The 13,271-nt window shown below is 64.1% G+C and overlaps 1 protein-coding gene and 1 non-coding gene across 10 annotated transcripts in view; one reads left to right on the top strand and one right to left on the bottom strand.

The window, feature by feature from the left end:
• The window catches only part of HDAC4 (histone deacetylase 4), a 147,099-nt gene that overhangs the window by 95,445 nt on the left and 38,383 nt on the right, over positions 1-13,271 (bottom strand). The window lies entirely within an intron of this gene.
• LOC114495751 lies at positions 6,771-6,877 on the top strand. The gene has a single exon (XR_003684428.1). It is a non-coding gene; the product is annotated as a U6 spliceosomal RNA (small nuclear RNA).

The following is a 13,271-nucleotide window of genomic DNA, read 5'->3' as shown; positions in this document are numbered from 1 at the left end:
CACAAAGGCCGTGCAAGGGGGGACCCCCAGAACCAGAATCACCTCCTGGAGGGCGGGCCCCTGGTAGGACAGGCTTCCCCTGCTGGATGAGTGTTCTAGAAACCCATCTATAGCAGTGTGCCAGCTGGTGGTGTTGTGAGAGGCTGCGTTTGGATTCAGTGAATATTTTTTTAAGGCCCTTTCAGTGCGTTTGCCCATTTCATGACGGGTGACTCACGAGCACACCTGCCCACACCGCAGTGCTCGGCAGTTTCAGACCGAAAACAGCATGACCCCGTGCCCCACCCTCCCTGTTCGCCCGATCTCACTCTGAGCAAATCTTTTTTGTCTCCCTGGATGAAAAGAGTCCTCAAAGGGAAACATTTTGCTGCTGGGGAAGAGGTGGAGCAAAAGCAGCAGCAGCAGCAGAAGGCATCAGCGTGGATGAGTTCACGCACTGTTTGGGGCAGCGGGAAAAACGTCTCGATAGGTGTGCCGAACCAGATGGAGGGAATAAACACAATTTTTATTAATAAACTCCGGGATTTTGGGGGTCCCCCTCATACGTTTCCTCGGAGGTTAGGGTGTTTTTAACTATGAAAAATTGGAGTCCTTGTTAACCTGACCTTCCTTCACCGCTCTCCCTGGCTACAGGAACCTCACAGCTCCCCTGTCCAGCACGGCGCTGGCCACAGAGCCCTCAGCAATGGGGACCACGCCCGCACAGCACCATGGCCCCCCCGCCCCAGGCTCTGGTCAGGGTCTGACGCCTCCGCCCATAAGCGAAACCGGCCTACAGTCTGCATCTTATCGCCGTCTCTCAGCAGGTCTCCAGCACCCGGCGCTTTCAGACTCAGGACTCTGCGACCCTGGTCTGGGCTCAGAGGCGAGGCTCAGGGGGGCGACCTGCACTGCCTGGGGACCCACTGAGAGGTGCCCTAAGGGTGGGTGCTGGGCTTGGGAGAAGCAGCCCGCATGCCCCTCACTGGCAGGACCCAGGCCCGCAGACCCTCCCGGTTAGGAGCGGCTCGCACGTGCTCTCGGTGGCGGGAAGGGGCTGCTTCCCCCCCCATGGGAGGTCCCGGCTTTGTCTCGGGAACACTCTGGCGCTCTCCTCACTGGGCAGCCTGACTCCCCATCGAAGAGCTCAGGCCCTTCGGTGAGCGTGTGTTTTTCAGGTCTCCCTGCGGTCTGTCCCCGGGTCGGCCTCCCGTTCCCGCAGAAGCCCCTGCGGGGCGCGCTGTCCGCAGGTCACTCCGGGCTCCTGGCAGGAGGGCCCTGCCCGTCTCCAGGCTGAGCCCGGGCCCCCCCCCACCCACCGAGTGACAGCTGCCCGAGGCAGACGTTCCCACAAGTCAGCAACACCCTTGCATTCAGGCACCTGCAGCCCAGAAAAACCATGATTAAATTTCTAAGGACAATGTGCACTTTAATTTCTAGGACCCCAAAAAGGTTTTACTGGGGATGTTTTTCCACCTAAACCTACTGAACGGACTTTCCTCCGTCCTCACATCTGTTCCGGCTCCTTCTCAGGGCTGTCTTCCTCGACCACACAGTCCACGCCGCCAGGGCTAGCTTGCAGTGTGACAGCCCTGACCTGACCCTGACCTTGACCCTGACTGGCACGTTCATTCCTCATCACTTAGAACTTATCTACTCAATGAGCCATAAGAGTTTATAATTAAATGTAACACAAACACAATGCAGACATAAAACCGCCCATCGCTGCAAACAGCTGCCAAGTCCCGTCGGGCAATGCCTGTGGGCTCCTGCCCGCCGGGGGGACCACGGGGAAGCCCTTGGCCCCGCCGAGACCGGCACGTCTCCGTGCCCGCACACGACACCACCTCCTCGGCCTCCTCAGGGCCTGCGGGCGGGGTGCCGCTGACACAGCCTGTCCAAGTGCTCCTCGCCGCGTGCACGCCGGCGCCAGGCCTCTGACCAGCAGCCCTCACGCTGCTGCCTCAGGGCCCCTGCACCGATGGAAAACACTCAGGACCCCAAAGTGCTTGTATTTATGCGGCGATTACGATCAATATCCACCGACAGAAGTTAAAACTGGAATGTCTAAAATTACGGACTTAATTCATTTAAAGATGGTGACGAAGGTGGTTGAACGTCAGCATGAATTACTTACGCTCATGACAAAGCACCTCCTGCCCACATGGAGGGTGCCTGAGCAGGTGGCTCCAGAGAACGGGGCTGGGGAGGACATGGCAAAGCGGGGCACCACTGCTCAGCCGGGGGGACTGCGGACGGCGGGATGGCCGCAGTGGGGGGCAGCGGTCTTCCCAAAGCTACACCCGGGACGGCCGTGTGACACGGCAGCTCCCCCTCCAGGCGCACACACGGGGATCGGAGGGCAGGGACGCTTGTGCACGCCTCGGGGGGTGGCAGTGTCCACAGGAGCCGGCGAGAGACCACCCGGTGCCGGCCCTGGACAGCCGAGCACAGCGCGGCCCGCCGCCCGGCAGAGCGGCGCTCGGGAAGGAGGGGAGCGGCATCCCTGCCGCTGCAGCCAGGATGGGCCTCGGTGCACGGTGCCGGGCATAACGAGCCGGTCACGGGAGGACACGTGGGACTCCACACTCTGAACCCCCGGGGGCTGCAGAGTCAGCAACCGGCAGCCCGGGGGGTTGTAGGGGCTGAGAGCAGGGCAGAGTGCAGAGTTCCAGCCTCCATCTGGGGTGACAGAAGGTTCTGGAAGTAGACATGGCAAGGATCACACAGCATGGTGAGATACTTAATGCCACTGATCTGCACGCTTGAAAGCGGTGAAAACGGTGAACACGTTACTTATCTCTTTTCACAATAAAAAAAGACGTGTGGAGAAAAAGGACACGGGCACGTGTGCTGATAAAGACAAACGACGCCCAGGCCCCGAAGGGAACAGTGACTGCTTGGCCTTCCGGACGTGACAGGGCCCCACTGCGGGCGGACGGGCCGCTGGCTGTCAGACGCGGACAGTGTCCCCAAGGGGCCGGCCTTCTGCGGGGGCCCAGCGCAGCCGGCAACCCGTGGCTCTGCAGCCCCCGAGCTCCACACCTGACACCTGGGGTTCCCAACACCAACGGGGAGCAGGTGAGCGGCCGGCACACCCACCACCTGCACACGAGACACCCCCAGAGTGCGTTCTGAACCCCGGATTCCACCTCCTCCAGCCCGGTCACTTCGAGGCAGAGACACAAAGAACAGAGAGACCACATCACTCCTCAGGGCTCCCGGCCACCTGCACCTGTTTCTGGACACGCCGCGCCGGGACTGGAACCATCAACGGATGGCCTTCCGGACCGCCTGTCTCGGACCCGACGCGCCCGCCAGTGCTGCCTCGAGCTGCAGCCGAGCCCCCCGCCCCTGCCTGGGACGGGAGGTGAGCTGAGCACACAGATGCGGTGGTCTCGGGCCTCGCGAGCACAGTCTCCTTGCTGAGGGGCCGGGAACAGGGCAGAGAGGCGGCATATCCACGGCCCCCCCACTCCACAGCAGAGGACGCGCTGGGGCCAGGCACCTGCTGGGCTCCCAGCTCCGTGGAGCCCCGGGCCCAGGGAGCGGCCGGCTGGGCCCCGCCCCTCCACAGCAACCGGGCAGCCTCCTCGCACCCGGGCATGGAGCTAACGTCGCAGAGGTCTCGCATGCGGTTTTTACTCGAGGGTCTTCCTTAAGATCGCGGCACTTACCACAGCTTGTGTGCACAGGTGGAGAGGGAGGGTCCCCAAATTCGGCCATCGGCTCCCTCCCTGGCTGGCCGTGCGTGGCTGCGGCCCAAAGACTGCCCCCGACGGTGACACTCTGTGGGGAGCTGTGCCTGGTCCACGGGCCGGGCTTCACCCGCCCCCCCGAGGGGCACCCTGCGCCCTGCAGGTGCGCAGAAGCTGGAGCAAGACTACAGACCCACCGGCCGGGTTCAAGGGCATGGCCAGGTCCCAGCAGTTCCCAGCCCCCACCCCCTGCGTCTGCCAGCTCGCACCCAACAGGCCTCCCTCCCCGACGGCTCCGCCCTGCCTCCACATGGCTTCTCCCACTCGCCCACCGCCAGGGCCGGCCGCGGGCACCCTCACCACGTGCCCCTCGGCATCTGCCTGAGGCGGCCTCTGGGGCTGTGCGCACACCTGCCCGTCTGAAATGCAAGCTCCTGGACACCCTGGAAACCAAGACTCCTGCAGCATCCACCTTAGCAGGGCTCGATCACCATCTGCCAACGGCCTGAGTCACCCACGAAAAACCACGGGCATAAGCTGTTTCTTCCGGAACCCCGGGAGAGCCAGGACGTGGGGATGCTGTGCTCAGTTTTGGTAAACTGAGGACCGTGCGGACAGCAGGTCCCGTTTCTGGCCTCTCCTGACAAGACAGACGCACAGGGCACCGCCAGACGCCTCAGGCGCAAGGGTTCTACAACGAAGGGCGAGGACAGACTGGGCCGAGGGACTGGGAAGGTCCCGGGTGCCGGAGACAGAGCTGCCTGAGGACGACCGGGCCGTGGGCAGCCCCGGCCCGGGCAGAGGTCGGGTCCCACACCCCGCACAGGGCCTCTGCACACCCCGAGGGAAGACCAGGCCAGACCAGACCAGGGGCAGAGGCCGGCTCCCCGGTGGGGAAGCAGCACTTGCCCCCAGCCGGCCGCCCCCACCCATGACGGTCGGGCTGCGAGTGTGCCCGGCGGGCCCAGGAGAAAGGGCTTTGTCGTGGACAGAGAGGCACCAGCCCCTCCCTCTGCACTGCCTGCCAGGAGCTCCGCGGGAGGGCCAGTGCTGGCGGGCCGGGCGGTGCAGCTGGACCGGGTGTTTACGTCCGACCCAGACGCCAGAGGGCTCGTGACGACTCGCTGACGCAAAGGGCCCGGCACCACAGGCCAGAAACCAACCAGGGAGGAGGCTCCTCTTCAGAAGCCGCGGCGGCTGCGGCCGGCCTGCAGGCCCTGTAAGCCGAGCTCCTCCTCCCGGCCGGGCTGCCAGCGAGCGGCCGCCCCCGGGCTCACAGCCGCAGGGCCACACGCAGGCAGAGCCCGCCCGGGAGACCAAGGGCCCCAGCACAGCGTGGGGGTCCTGCCGCATGACGGGCCGTCCTCCCCCAGCTGCGTCTCCCCAGACAGAGGCCGGGGCACGCATCTGCCCCCCCACCGGGACCCAGGCCCCTGCAGAAGCGCCCTGGGATTTCTGTCACCTGCGGCAGAAGTCACTAACCACCCACCGGAAGCAAAGCTAAAGCACGAGGGCCTGGCCCTGGTGGCCTGTCTCAGGGCACCGGTGCAGGGCGCGGGGGCTGGAGTCTGCGCCCTTGGGGAGAGGGGCGGTCTGCATGGGCTTCTCTCCCTCGGTCTTCTCTGCAGCCCCCTCTCCCTGGGCTCCCCCGCACGCCCACCCCGTGCGGCCTGCGCCCAGGACAGCAGCAGGTGGCACCACCGAGACCAGGCCAGCAGGCAGCTCCGCGGCGGCAGGGGGAGGCTGCCTGTGTGCACACAGCCCGTGTGAGCTGCTAGAGCACTGGTGTCCCTGTCACTCTGGAACCGCTAACCCGGAGGGGCACAGGGCACGTCCCCCTCTCAGAGAGGGCACGAGGCTGGGCCAATGGGAGACACCGAGACTTGCCAGGAACCCCGAGACTGGCCCTGGGCTATGGGGGCCTCCGCACCCCCGGGCCTGACAGGGCAGCTGACCATGCGCCGGCCGGGCCCAACCCTGACACGGGCCCCCCTGTGAGGCCGCTCCCGGCCACACGGTTCAGAGAAGAAGTCACCCCAGACAGAGGCGGCACCACTGCTCGCCGGGGAGGGTGGGGTGGGCCCGGCACCCCGTTCCAGAGCCCGTGGGTCAAAGGGAGGAACAGAGGAGGGGCCCTGAGGGGCCCAACTGTGGGCTCTCCACGGCGCGGAGCCTCACCCCACAGCCCTGCGTCTCCACTGCCGGTGGTGCCTCGTGCTCACCCCCACCCCCCACCCCGCGGCCAGGAGGACCCCAGGCAGGGGCGATGGCGGCTGCAGAGCAGGAGCTCCTCCCACACCCAGATCTGCGGATGGCCACACTCGGGCCCAGGCAGACGGAACACAGCTCTGCAGCCGCACCCGCACGGGGTGGCCAGCAGCCGGGCACCGCCCCACCGCCGCCGAGGAGCGGCCCGCCAGGGGTGTGCTGCTCCGGGTCGTGCCGATGGGAGGGCTGGGTGGCAGGGTCAGGAGGGCAGGCCGAGGCGCCCAAGAGGCCGTGGGGGTGACAGGGTCCATCATCCCCACTCTGTGGGCCCCCGAGCCAGGAGAGGGGATGTCACACCTGAGTGACCAGTGAACACAGCTGTGTTCTGCCTGGCTCCAAAGGCCTGAATGAGGACCACTGGGGCCCCTGGCCAGCGGCCTCCGTGCCCGCCCCTGCAGCCAGGGCCGCAGGGCAACAGGGACATGGGCAGCTGAGCGGAACTGAGCTCGGCCCTCTGCCACCAGCAGTGCAAGCAGACAGCCTTGAACCCCGTGGGGGGACGGAGCGGCACAGGCCACCACCAGCGAGTGTCTGCAGGTCAGCTCCTCTTCACACTAGACTTGTTTTATGTCCAGAAAGGACGGGGATTCCAGAAAAACGAAATAACGGTTTTCCTGCAATACTGAGATGGTCTTCTGGCCTTAAACCCCGGTTTCCTTAAAAGTCAGTAATCTGTAATTCAATTGCAAGTAAAACTGCATTTCTTTTTAAATCACGTAAATTAGCAACCATATCACTAAAATGTACTTCTAAAAGTAACAGACCAAACATGGTATTTACAGCCTAACTATGTAACGCAATGCACCGGTTAGAAAAGAGAAAAGGGTGCTCGCTTCGGCAGCACATATACTAAAATTGGAACGATACAGAGAAGATTAGCATGGCCCCTGCGCAAGGATGACACGCAAATTCGTGAAGCGTTCCATATTTTTACATGATATCACCTTTAATAGGAATCTAAACAAGAAAACAAAACAAAACAAAAAACTAGCAAAATATAACCAAAGACACTGAAATAGGGGATAGTCTCACAGTGGCCAGAGGGGAGAGAAGAGGGAATTTCAGGGGGGAATGGGTAGGGATTACAGGAACAAATTTGGAGGACACATGGACAAAAACTAGGGGTGAGGGGTAATGGGGGGAAGGGGGGAGGGTTGGGTGGAGGGGCTGGAACGGGAGTAGGGGGGAGAAAACTGTACTTGAACAATGATTGAAATTAAAAAAAAAAAAAGAGAAAAGGTAAATTTTAATGCGGAAAAACAGTTCCCACCCACAGCCTCCCCACCCTAGAACGGCCCTTGAGGAGAAGCTGTCGGCACCCCACCCCCACGCGCAAACTCTCCTGGAATGCGCACTGTGGACCTGTGGCTTCCGTCCAGCCTCCCCCACGGCTGCCCCGCGGACGCAAGGGCCGCGGAGCCTGGGTGTCGGAGGGAACTGAGCCGTCATTCACCGAGGCCGGGCCCTGGCTCCACCCCAGTGGGCAGGAGGCCCAGACAGACCCAGTGTCACGCCCGCACTCTGCCCATGGGGGGGTGGGGGGAGCCAACATGGTCCCGTCATGACATTCATGGCATGGAAAGCAACGTCCTACAGATGAAGTGAAGCCTCCATTCATGCTGGGGAAGGAAAAACAACCCGGTAGAAGCCCGGGGGCGGGGGAGGGGAAGGGCAGGGAGGCAGGAAGGCGCAGAACAAGTGCACCTCGCACGCAGCCCCGAGAAGCCGGCTGCTCACAAGGTGCGACCGAAACCACCTCGTAACCTCTCTGCAGGAAGCGCTCCGAGAGCGACTCGGGGCTGCAGGCCCCCCTCAGCCCCCCTCCCCGCACGCCAGCAGGGGGCTGGGGGCCGCAGAACGGTCCACGTGGGGACCCGGACACAGGAAGGATGCGGACAAGGGGCCCGTGGGACCCCGGCAGGGGCCCTCGCCTCCCCCTTTGGCCACAGCACACGCCGGCAGCCCCGGCGAGACCTGGCGTGCAGGTTCAGATGACACGCCTCGGAGGCCGGAACCCGCATGCCATCCGGGCTGCCGGGACTCGGGGCCAAGGCGCCAGTGGACGGGAGCCCGAGAAGGGCCCTGCGGAGCCGCTGTCCCCAGACGGGCGCTGGTGGCCGCCCGAGCCCCTGCCCGGCCGGAGCGTGAGAAGCTGAGCCCCGGACCCGGGGCAGACCTGCAGCCGGCGGCAAGGGGGCTTCCAGCACAGGCAGTGACGGGAGGGGAGGGGCGGGCTGGCCGCCACAGGCCCCGAGACCTGCATCCCTCCAGAACCCCCCAGGGAGGTGCGGAGGCTGTGCCTGCGTGGGCCTACAACAGCTCCGAACACCCAAAGGCAGACGCCGGGGGAGAGAGAAGGAGAAACAATGCTGATCCACAGCCCCAGGAACAGGCAGAAGCAGCAGACGGGCATCGAGGAACCACAGGCCAGACCGTCGCCCCGGCAGCACTGAACCGAGGCCGGGAGGCCTGGCCGGCCATCGGCGGGGCCCTACCCACACACAGGAGGGCGCTCACCCGACAGACCAGCGCCGGCGCAGCAGGACCAGGGCGAGCCCGAGGACCGAAACGTGGTGAATTCAGTGGCCACGGCGAAACTAAACTGGGAACAAATAAAAAGAGCAAAGTACTAAGACAGTCATAAACAGCTGAAGTAAAGAAACACTGTTTTAAGTGACCCGTGAGTCGAAGAAGGGACCAGAGAGGGAATCACGTATGGCTCTAAGCCGTGGTGCAGTGGAAAGGGACATTTAAGACGCGCACAACCCAGCTGAAGCCGCACACGGGCGAGCACCGCAGCCTGCGGCGCACACGTCACTCACCAAAAGAACGCCTGAAAAAATCCAGTAATTTAAATATTTATTTCAATTAGTTTTTTAAAAGCCAAGTAAATCCAAATCAAATAACTAAAGAAAATAACAGCAGTAAGAGCAGAAATGGATTTGTTTGAAGTCCCAGGGAGAGGGTCAGCGAGACTGAGGACGGCTCCTCGGAAACACGGCGGGAAAGAAAGAGAGGGTAGGCGACGGGGCGGGGGGGGCGAGGGGGGGACCCCCCCAAAGGCCTCCCTCCGGCAAACTGACAGCGAGGGCGCAGGCCGCCAGGTCCGCGTCGGGACTTGCGACGATGCAGCGGGAACTGAAAGTTCTGGGAAGAACTAAGCCCGTGAGCACTGACACGAGGGGAAGCAGGCATTCCGAGGAGCCCCCCGTCAGACGGGGGTGCGACCCGTGGCTCTCCCCACAGGCTTGCTGCCCGGCAAGTCCCTGTGTCCCCCGTTCCGGCGCGGATCCTCGGATTGGAGCAGAGCAGAGCAGAGCGGCATCCCCGCACAGACCCCGCCCGAGATCTGGATGGGAGCCGCCGCCGACGGGGAGGCCTACTGGGAAGCGTGGGCGGTCGGGCTCCAGTGGCTGCACTGGAAACCTTCCGAGGAGGAAGCCCACGCAGCAGGAGCCAGGTGGGGCCGCGGAGCTGGGGACACTCACCCTCCGACTCTACAGCACAGGGGCGAGCACAAGGTCCCCGGGCTGCATCCGCCCCTCCACCTGGTTTTCTCGGGCTCGGCTCCTTGTTTCTGCCCGGCGGCAGCGCCAAGGTCTCACTTAAGGAGTGGTCACATTTACACCGTCCCAGAGTTACATTTGGCCCTTTGAAGGCCACCGCAAGGCCCATGTGGCCCCAGTGAAGACGAGTCTGACACCCCTGCTCTATGGAAAGCGCCGTCAGCCCGGAGAACAGAAGATGGGCTGATGCCCGCACACGCATGGCCGGCACAACCCTGACACCCAACCCTCAGGGGAAGGTTCCAAGGCGAGGAAACGGCAGGTGGACCTCACTCCTGAGTCCACGCTGGACAGAGGGAGCCGCGGAGCGGGCAAGTCCGTGGTACGGAAGAAGAGAGGTAGCACATTAAAATTAAGGTAGGACTACCAAAAGTTGTCAGATTGGTTGACCATTCAGAAATCCGTCAAGACGACTCATGATAGGACTCAAATAGTGGAGGAAACTTACATGACCCGCAGACGCGGGAAAGACCCCACCCGTGTGGGTCGAGCGGAAGGGCCAGCTCCGCAGACAAAAGAGACCCATGTCCGCACCACCTTGTGGTCCTGCCTGGTCCTCTCGCGCCTCCCAGGAGGGCAGCTGGGTGGCGCGAGGGCAGGAGAGAGCGGCCGGCCTGCCAAGGCCCACAGAGCATGAGGTCCCCAGGACACCGGTGCGACACTGAGAACGCACCCTCCACACACGAGACAACGGCGTCCACGCTGCCGGGATCCTGCGTGCGCAGGCCCCAGACAGCGGGACCGAGCAGGAGCGGGACATAAAGGGTGAAGAGTTAGCGAGACAGAAGTGCAATGATCACTGCCGATACAGGTCGAAGCCAAGGGCAGCTATGGACAAGCTGTTGGGAAAATCAGCGAACCCCACAAGCTGTCTGGAGACAAGATGGCTACACGAAAATTCATCACCTTGCTATACACAAACACACAAACACACAAGACCTTAAGAGCAAAACAGCATTGAAGAACTACCTAGAAGCAAACCTACCCAAAGAAACGAAAGCCCTCCCCCGAGACCTCTAATTTGCGACTGAAGACACTGTAGACCGGCCACCCACACAGAGGCCCACAGGCGGGAAGACGCCCGTCAAACCGACGGACAGGCCGCCCTATGAGCTCCGACCGGGGCCCAGCGCTGGCGAGGCGGAAACATGGAAACACAGACACACGGAAACGCGGGCCAGAAGACCCGCCCGGAAGTGCACAGGACCGAGAAGGACCAGGACGACCTTGAAAGAGACGGTCAGGGGTCGCAGGGCTCCCACTGCCAGGAATCGTGGCCGACCCCACAGCCACAGGCGTGGATCGGTGCCATCCCCGTTTCAGGGGCGGACCACACATGAGCCCGGGAGCGGGGGACCCCACGCACAGACCCCCGACTCGTGAGATGGCGGCGCAGGAGTGCGGTGAAAGGCCGGCGTGGCCGTGACGCCCAGACCCGGGGAACAGACGCCCGGCCCTCGTAAACACCGGCAGGCCAACGGCACGACCGGTGTGGAGAGCAGCCCTCAGTGGCCGCGTTGCACCAAGTCTTCTTAAACGCCAGCCCCCGGGGACCAGTCCCTGGTGCTGCAGGGCAGCACTGCAGAGGGCTCCCGCCTCCACAGAGGCGCAGGTCCGGCGACCCACCAGCAGCGGGAGCGTCTGTCGTCCCTCAGAGAGCACCGCCCACGGGCAGAGGGAGCGGCCCCAGGGGCAGAGGGAGCGACAAAGGGAATGGCTGAGAGAGGACCCAGCCCCCAGCCACATGAGCAACTCCTCCGAGAGGCGACACAAGGCAGCACAACCCGGTTTGCTCAATGAGCAGGAGCCCAGAGCGGGCACTTCCCCCCGAGGTTCAGCCCGCACTCCAGAGCACGGCCCACGTCTCCAGCGCCCGGGAGAGGCCACAGGGTGAAGGCGGGCAGCGCACAGTGAGGCGGGCGAGCCTGCGGGCCTCCCGGCGGAAACCCGCGAGGCGCACCCTTCCTCGGGGGGAGAAACTCCACTCGCACAGGCCCCAGGCACACCCGGGACACTGCAGCAGCAGACACGCCCCCCGGCCGGAGCCCACCCAAACGTCCCCCACCACTGGACGGACAGACGGACACGTCCACGCAGGAATGAGCAGACGGCTGGACACCATGCCACCAGGAGCCCAGAGCCGCACACCCGAGTGAGGGAGGCCGGGCGGGAAGACCCGGCACTTCTGCGCCAGCTTGGCCAGCGGCCAGAGGCCGGGAGGCGGTGCCCAGCGGCCAGCCAGGGCTGTCGGTCCGAGAGAACAGCTCAGGCGGGCAAGGAGGGCTGCACGGCCCCAACCACCTGCTGGGCCCCGGCCCCTGCAAGCCCATGCGGACACGGGACACTCACAGCCGCAGGTCACACAGCGGTGGTGGAGGACTGGACGCAAACTCAGCGTCCACCACCAGCGATGCGCAGCCGTGTGAATGAGGGTGCACCCACACCGACCCCGAGAAAGGACAAGACGCTGCCGTGGCACCGATCTGGAACACTCTCCCTGGGAAAAACTTCAAAGGCTGCAAGCCGAAGTGTCCACAGGCCACTGCCGTCGCCGACAGAGCCAGCGAGAGAGACCCTCTACAGCCCCTTCGCTGTTCCGGCCGGACATGAGCAGACAGTGAGCTCAGCGCGCGTCTGCACCCCGCCACCACACACTGTGCCCGTCCCCCAGGTCACAGGTCCCGTCACCGCTGCGGTCCCTGAGCCACCGGTGCTGACGCGCCACGAAGCACTCAGGTTTCCTCAGTTCCCCGGGTCCTTGCTCCACCCCAGGACCCACCCAGGACAGCACCCAGCATTTAGCCGGCCGGTCTCCTGAGGCCCCTCTGGGCTGGGACAGCGCCTCAGACCGCCCTTGTCTTTGGTGGCCCTGGTGGGACCGGGGACCCTCTGGGCACGACGTTTGCAGCTCTCCCTCCCCCCAGAGCCCCCAGCTCGCTTCCAGGGAGGAGGGTGAGTGAGCAGCACATCCCAGACCCGCCCCGAGCCAGCTTCTGCTCCCAAACACACACACACACGCGGCGGCCCTGGCTGCACGTGACAGAGCTCTCCAGGAACAGCCCGAGCCGGCAGCAGGACGACCGCTCAGCAGAGGCCGCAGCCCGCTGCAGGAGAACAGGCAGCCCGGAGCCACCTGGGCAGCGACCAGCAGAGCGGGAGGGGACGGAGGGCTGCCATCCGGAGAGAGAGGGAGGGAAAGAGAGACGGGAGGCGCGGTCTGAGCACAGGCTGACACTAGGGAGGGCACCCCACCCCACGCGGACCTCAGGGAGAGGTGCCAGGGGCCCAGGTGGCTCGCAGGCACGAGACAAGCGCCAGGGGAAGCTGAATGCAATGCCAGCTCTCAGCCGGGGGCTGTGCCGCCCGCTGCACGGGTCCCCTCTCGGCGCCCCTGAGCTGCTCCATGACCCCCAGAGCACTGTCCCGGCAGCCCAGAGTGGGGACACGCCAGGGACCTGGCATCGCCGCCCTCGGTCCAGCCTCCCGGCCCTCCCGGCCTGGTCACAGGCCCCGCCCAGCTTCTTCCAAGCAGGACCCGAAGGCCCTTGTCTGAGACAACTCCCCCCCCCCCCCACAGAGCGCCCCCGGTCTTCTGTGTGGCCCTCTAGCCCTCCCCGCCACCCAGTGCACATGTGACTCGCTGACCCACACGCCAACGATAATGGCAAGTTCAAATCTTACTCGGGTTTGTTTTTCAGATCCCATGCTAGAATGCTGATGTGACTACATAAAACGAAGAACTAACTTCGTGCCCCGCTCT

The sequence above is a fragment of the Phyllostomus discolor genome, chromosome 4 (assembly GCF_004126475.2).
Source record: "Phyllostomus discolor isolate MPI-MPIP mPhyDis1 chromosome 4, mPhyDis1.pri.v3, whole genome shotgun sequence".
Taxonomy (NCBI): Eukaryota; Metazoa; Chordata; class Mammalia; order Chiroptera; family Phyllostomidae; genus Phyllostomus; species Phyllostomus discolor.
This window is presented reverse-complemented; position numbering and strand designations above follow the sequence as displayed.